Source organism: Macaca fascicularis, chromosome 2, assembly GCF_037993035.2.
Source record: "Macaca fascicularis isolate 582-1 chromosome 2, T2T-MFA8v1.1".
NCBI lineage: Eukaryota > Metazoa > Chordata > Mammalia > Primates > Cercopithecidae > Macaca > Macaca fascicularis.
Genome location: NC_088376.1, coordinates 103,435,504 through 103,443,333, shown reverse-complemented (window position 1 = coordinate 103,443,333; position 7,830 = coordinate 103,435,504). Strand labels below are relative to the sequence as shown.

The following is a 7,830-nucleotide window of genomic DNA, read 5'->3' as shown; positions in this document are numbered from 1 at the left end:
TGGCAAGCAAACTACCTTTTTAAAAAAGGAATAAGAGGTCAGATATTATTCAAACTAATGTATCTTGGGGATAATATTGCTCCAGGGATTCACCAGTAAACACTTAGAAGAAAATAGCATCATCCAGAAATGATTCCACAAAGGTACATTCCTAGGAGAATTTTCTTCTTGGAACAGCAACAAAGACTTGCAGCAAAATATTAGGGAGAGATTTCTCTATACCTCATTTGTAATTAATAAAAGCACTCCATTGAAGATCAACGTATTGTTAACAATGGTTACACAAGATTAAAGTTTCATGAAGATCATTGTTTACAAAGCATTTTTATTATGCTTATCTTGCACTCCTTTTGACAGATGTTCCGAAAGACCCCTGGATTAGGAGCTATGGGTAGGAGTGCTATGGCACCTTGCACGGAGTCAGAAGACTCAGCACTAACCACAAGCTTCAAAAAAGCTTCACACCAAAGCTTTTTTGAAGAAGGCTTTTGGCAAGCCACCTAAAATCCAAAAACCTCTGCTTTCTCCCTTTCTTCGTTTAGCTTCATTATACCGAAATCTATTAAGACACTGGGGTTCCTTCCAGTCACTGCCTTTTGCTAAACTCAGAGTTCCTACAGTCCTCACCTTCCAGTAAGCACGTTTTACCATATATTCAACCCAAGTCCATCAAAGTTTATATATAGTACCCTCCCTTCTCTATTAATAGCCCATCTCCCAGGCTCTTAAAGCAGAAGCGGATTATGAGAAGACAGTCAAACAGTGAACGATGTGAAACTCTCTCATTCCCCTCATGTCCCCACCCAATGTAGAACCTCTCAAACAACAAACTCTCCAGTCTCAGGACATCGCTAGCAGGAACAGTGGCTTTGTTGGATGAAACTCTAGCTCTAAGCAGACTGATCCTAGGCACTAAGAAGACTGATCCTAGGCACCTGGCCATCAATGGCCCCCAATGTTGTTCTTTTTAAGCAGGACAAATATAGGAAAGCAGAGTTTGGGTCCCATTGTTATTTCTAGGATTGCCAAGAATAACCCATTGTCATGCTCCATAGTCCATATTGTGTGAGATTTTTATTATTTCAGTGCTCTGATTCTTGACATTAAAAATAAGAGACATTGATTTGTCTTTCCTTATATAAAATCGGCAGTTCTTCTGGATCTTCCCCACACAGTACCTCAGAACATTTTTGGCCTTTTCTCTGACACCCTGACATTGTAACCACAGAACCACTTCAATGTGCTTTCACTTTGTCGGTAACAAAATGAAGAGCTGTTTCTCAGTGCAGTGGACTCCCAGGTTGCAGGTCACATAACCTGAGCTTACCCAGATGAACCAGCATGCCCAATTTGTGATCCCAGAGCCAGCCAGAATAACAAAGTCAACCACAGGTGGAATCTAAGTGCTTGGATTGAGAAACAGGAACCAAATTAAGAATCACGGGGTGCTCTGTTTTGTCACAGTACAGACCTAAAAGCCAAGGACTCAGCATCACGTCTTTGCATAAACCAATTTAGATCATGCTTCATTGCATTTGCCTATCTCTCTCATTGCTACTCTTTGCTTTTAAAATCTGTCCCTAGACTGCAGCTCAGGGAGACAGAGTTGAACGTTGCCTCCTGTCTCCTTGCTGGTTGACTTGCAATAAAGCTTTTTCCTCTCTCAAAAGCTGATCCCATAGTATTGGCTTCTATGCACATGGATAGCAAGCCCATTGCTCAGTAACAACATGACCCAGAACATTCCAAGGCATGATTTTTTTTTTTTTTTTTTTTTTTTTTTTTTTTTTTTTTGAGAGGGAGTCTCGCTCTGTCGCCCAGGCTGGAGTGCAGTGGCCGGATCTCAGCTCACTGCAAGCTCTGCCTCCCGGGTTTACGCCATTCTCCTGCCTCAGCCTCCCGAGTAGCTGGGACTACAGGTGCCTGCCACCTCACCCGGCTATTTTTTTGTATTTTTTAGTAGAGACGGGGTTTCACCAGGTTAGCCAGGATGGTCTCGATCTCCTGACCTCATGATCCGCCCGTCTCGGCCTCCCAAAGTGCTAGGATTACAGGCTTGAGCCACCGTGCCCGGCCTCCAAGGCATGATTATAATCACCAAATATTTCAACATTGATGTTCAGTATTTATTCACTCTCAAAACATGTCACAGTTCCAGTTTCAATCAGAGCACAAGTATTGCAAAAAAAGTAAGGCACATAGAAAATGTGAGCAAACCAAGATCATTTACATATATAAGAAAGCTTAGGCTCAAAGCAGGTGCTTACTCCAGGTCACACATCCCCAGCGTTTCAGGACCAGGACACAAACTCAGGCCATCTGTACCCAAATCCACTGACTTTGCCACTAGTCCATACTAGCTCACATTGGGTAGCTCAGTTCTTCAGAATAACTCCACTTTATGGGGAAGACTGATAATATGAAAAAGTCAAAGCTTTACCATGATACCACAGCTGGGGTGAGCATCAAGTTTATCAAAACAGTGGAGAGAATGAGGGAAAGAGAAAGGGGAAAGGGAGTCTCCTTGTGAAGTGATTCTTGCTTCTGATTCATATTCCTTATGGAGTTTTTCACCTTTTAGATCTCCTATTAATCTGAATTAGAGTTCTGTACCACCCTGTCCTGGTCCCACACACAAACACACACTTGAATAGTCTAAGGGCAATGTGTTCTAAGAAGGCCAGAGAAGTCACTCTAGATAGGGATGTTCCATCCCAATGGATGCAGCTCTCTGTCCTGAAGTGCCTGGGGGAGAAACATAAGTCACCAGTTTGGGACTCCCTCCAGATAAACCCACAACCCAGATGAGAAGAGGCCAGATAAACAAGGCTGCCCGGTGCTCGGCCTCCTCTCTGGGCAAGGTGGCCTAGGGTCAGAGGGAAAACATGCACCTGTCCCCAGAGCTAGTCTGTTTTGTTTTTGTTTTTGTTTTTTAATCATTTAGGCAATGGCTTATCAACAATCTGGCTCCTTTTAATTAGACACAGCTATGGACCAGGGGCCAGGAATTCAACTCTCAGCCCCACCCTACCACTATGGTGTGACTCACCTGGCCACAGTGCCTTTTCCTCTTGCCTTCCCCACGGCCTCTCTCATAGGAGACAGCAAGTCTGCCTATTGGCCTTCCTCAGAGAGCTGCAATCAGGCATATGATAAAAATAACAGCAACACCCCCTTTCTCTGCAGAATCACCATGGCAGCTGGGACCCTGTACTCATGTCCTGAAAATGTGAGGGCTTTCAAGGTGTCCATTGCTGTTCAGTACAGCGGGGCTCAGGTCCACGTGCTCTCCGCACCACCCTACCTCACTTTGGCCAAACCAACAATACTCCTGAATTTCTCTGCAAATTTCTTGCCAGGAAGTTTCCAGCATTTGAGGGTGATGATGGATTCTGTGTGTTTGAAAGCAATGCCATTGCCTACATGAGGAGCTGCAGGGAAGTACTCCAGAGGCAGTAGCCCAAGTGGTGCAGTGGGTGAGCTTTGCTGACAGCGATACAGTGCCAGTACCTGGGTGTTCCTCACCGTGGGCATCATGCAGCATAACAAAAAGGCCACCAAGAGTGCAAAGAAGGAGGTGAGGTGAATTCTGGGGCTGCTGCATGCTCACTTGAAGATGAGGACTTCTCTGGTGGGTGAACAAGTGCCACTGGCTGATATCACAGTTGTTTGCATATTGTTGTAGTTCTATAAGCAGGTCCTGGAAGCTTCTTTCCACCAGGCCTTCCCCAATGCCAACCGCTGGTTCCTCACCTGCATTAACCAGCCCCAATTCCAGGTTGTTTGGGGTAAGTGAATCTGTGTGAGAACATGGCCCAGTTTGATGTTTAAAAGTTTGCCGAGAGCCACCCTAAACAGGACACCACATGGAAAGGGAAGGGCTCACAGGAAGGGAAGCAGAAGCCCCAGGCTGAGCAGAAAGAGGAGGAAAAGGCAGCTGCCCCTGCTCCTGAGGAGGAGATGGATGAACGTGAGCAGGTGCTGGCTGCTGAGCCCAAGGCCAAGGACCCCTTTGCTCACCATCCAAGAGTACCTTTGTGTTGGATAAATTTCAGTGCAGGTACTCTAAGAAGGACACACTCTCTGGGGTGCTGCCATATTTTTGGGAGCAGTTCGATAAAGATGGGTGGTTCCTGTAGTTCTCAGAGTATCACTTCCTTGAAGAACTCACCCAGATCTTCATGAGTTGCAATCTCATCACTGGAGTATTCCAGGGACTGACCAAGCTGAGGAAGAATGTTTTTGTCCATGTCTTCTTTGGAACCAACAATAGCAGCTCCGAGTCTGGGTCTTCCAGGGCCAGAAGCTTCCCTTTTCACTGGGTCCAGATTGGCGGTGGGACTACAAGTCATATACATGATGTAAAACTGGATCCTGGCAGCAAGGAGACCCAGGCACTGGTTCAAGAGTATTTTTGCTGGGAGGGGGCCTTCAAGAGTGTGGGCCAAGCCTTTGGTCAGGGCAAGATCATCAAGTAAGCATCTCTTGCCATTGCCTAGCTGCCTGCACCTGCCCTTCAAGGAGATGGGGGTCATTAAATGAAACTGAACACTGAAAAAAGAACAACAGCAAACATTAATTAGCATTTACAAATACCTACTATGTACCATATTCTTCACATATATGATTTTTATCTGCCAACAACTCTGTGAGGTAGTGATTATTTTCATTGTCCAGATAAGAAAACTAAGGCTCAAGGAATTAGACAACTTGCCTTAGGTCAGCAGCTGGTAAGAAGTAAGACTTCAACTGGAAGCCAGGTAATATCTGGCTGTAAAACTGTGCTAGTTGCGCTATGCCATGGTGCACTCACTGTTGCTCTCACCTTCATCACAGGGAAGAGCAGTGGCCCTGTTGGAAGAATGATTACACTTTTTCCTTTCTTTTCTTTTTTTTACCCATTCACTGCACCACCTCTCTCCAGAGGACTTTTAATGTTGGAATCTGGGGATTCAGACCCAATATATTAGTCTGTCTTCACACAGCTATAAAGAAATACCCATGACTGGGTAATTTATAAAGGAAAGAGATTTAATTGACTCACAGTTCCACATGGCTAGGGAGACCTCAGAAAACTTACAGTCATAGCAGAAGATGAAGGAGAAGCAACTACCTTCTTTACAAGGCAGCAGGAGAGAAAAGAATGAGGGAGGAACTTCCAAACTCTTATAAAAGCACCAGATCCCCTAAGAACTCACTCACTCACTATCAAGAGAACAGCATGGGGGATACCACCCACACGATCCAATCACCTCCCTCCCTTGACATGTGGGAATTACAATTTGAGATGAGATGTGGGTGGACACACAGAGCCAAATCATATCATCCAAATTTGGGGAGTCATGCCCATCAGTCCCTCATTAATTTCACTGTGAGTTTGGGAGACCATGTGACTATTTTTCAGGTGATCCTCCCATTCTTTTAAGAAGCACAGATTGTACAGAATAATCCGTACATCAAATCCTTGTGACATAAAATTTACCTATATAGCAAACCTGTGCATGTATCCTCAAATCTAAAATAAAAGTTAAAAAATAATAAGAAATAAAATTCATAGTCATCATCATATCATTAATTAAAATTTACCAAGTATGCTTAAATCCATGAAGTCATAATGATTTTTAGTGAGACATTGAGAAAATGTGCACTTTGGATAGTCAATAATATTAAGGAATCTCCAGTTTATACACAAAGATGAAAAAAGAGGACTAAGGAATCTAAGAGTAATAACGGTAATTGAGATGTTTCTAAAAGAGTCCTTATATTTCAGAGATATATACAGTCAATGCTCATTATTTATGACTCCGTATTTGCAAATGTACCTACTTGCTAAAATTTATTTGTCACCTCACAATCAATATTCCCAGTTTTTCATGTCATTTATGGACATGCACAGAACAGCAAAATATTTGAGTTGCCCAATGTGCGTGTTCCCAGCCCAGAATGAACAAGGGGAGAGCTCTGCCTTCTTTCTTCAGCTCACATCAATGTAAACAAGTGTCCTTTTTGTGGTGTATTTAATGCCATATGTTTCCATCTTTGTGCTTTTTGTTGGTAATTTTGCTGTTTAAAACAGCCACTGGCCAGGACCTGTGATCCCAGCACTTTGGGAGGCCGAGGTGGGTGGATCACCTGAAGTCAGGAGTTCGAGACCAGTCTGGCCAACTTGACGAAACCCTGTCTCTACTAAAAATACAAAAAAAAAAAAATTAGCCAGGTATGGTGGTAGGCATCTGTAATCCCAGCTACTCAGAAGGCCGAGGCAGGAGAATCACTTGAACCCAGGAGGCAGAGTTTGCAGTGAGCTGAGATCGCACCATTGCACTTCAGCCTGGGCAACAGAGCGAGACTTCATCTAAAGGGAAAAAAAAAAAAAAAAATGAAAAACAAACAGCCCCCAAGCATAGTGTTGAAGTGGTGTCTCATGTTCCTAAGAGCAAGGAGGCTGTGATGTGCCTTCTGTGTATTAGAGAGGCTTTTTTCAGGTATGAGTTATAGTCCTGTTGGCTGTGAGTTCATTGTTGACAAATAAACAATATATACTAAATAAGTTGTCTTTAAACAAAAACACACATAAAGCAAGGTCATGTATTGATTGATTAGTGAAAATGTGACCAGAGGCTCACAAGAATCTAATCCTGTATTTCCCCTAATTCAGTGTATGCAGTGACTTTATAAAGCATAACTACCCCCAAATAACAAGAATAGACTTGGCTAAAATAGTTATAAAATACATGGCGAGGAGTGGCGGAGGGGAATACTATGTAAAGTGAATAAAATATTTTTGCTGGCCTGGATCTGGCCCTCAGAACCTGAATTTTTTGTCTCTGGTCTACTTCATTCTCCTTAACTACTACTTTACAGCACTGCATCTCTTCCAATTTTTTTTCAATCATTTCCCTATTGATAGACATTTAGATTCTTTCCAGGTTTTCACTATTATGATCAGTGCTGAGTGCACATCTGCACATGAGCAAAAGTTTCTCTTGAGAAGACATGGAGAAGTGTAATTGCTGAATCACAGGGTACGCACATTTTACATTTTAATAGACACTGCCAACTTGCCTTCAAAGTGGCTGTGCCAATTAAATACTCCCACCAGCAGTGTGTGCGAGTCTGGATTTCCCACTCTCTTGCCAACACTTAATTCCACAAATATTTTTGGAATCTGAATCCTCTGTGTGAGAGACACTAATGAGGTTCTGGGGGTGGAGAGGAGGCTAACCAGGATATAAGCTACATGAGACATGGCATTGCAGACCCAAAGACAAGATACTCAGACGCTCCAGAGATTTCCCAAAGACTCACAGAACAGTATGGTGGAAATAAAAAGCAAGCAATAAACTTTCAAGTTTTATCCAGTGGCCCACTTACCTCAAACAATAAGCCATAAAAATTAACTAATTCACTTTAGACTGCTAAATGTGCTAAGATATGACTGTTAGGTTTAGCTGAAGACTGTGATAAAGGCAAATCCCTTTAATTTTCAAAATAAGTCACATTTTTCCTTATTATACATGGATATGTATTTGCCTGTGTATTTCCAAAACAAGGCTTAAAACATGCATGCCATTTAACTAAGCCATTCTTTTCTGTATATACCCTAGATAAATTATTTGAAAAATTTGTAAAAGCTTAAGTGCAACGATGTTCATTCATAGCATTGTTTACTATCCTCAAAAATATGAACTGCCCACCAATCCAAAAAGAGGGAATTAAATAGTTAAATGTATCAAATAAATATAAATAGTTAATTCAATAAAGTGTTAAATAAGTTGAACTATTACAACCATCATGGAATGATTTATTCATTGTCATGGAAAGACATTT

The 7,830-nt window shown here is 42.4% G+C and overlaps 1 pseudogene; it reads left to right on the top strand.

Moving 5' to 3' along the window:
* The first annotated feature begins 3,193 nt into the window (after positions 1-3,193).
* LOC135969700 (elongation factor 1-gamma-like) lies at positions 3,194-4,478 on the top strand (annotated as a pseudogene).
* Positions 4,479-7,830: the final 3,352 nt, after the last annotated feature.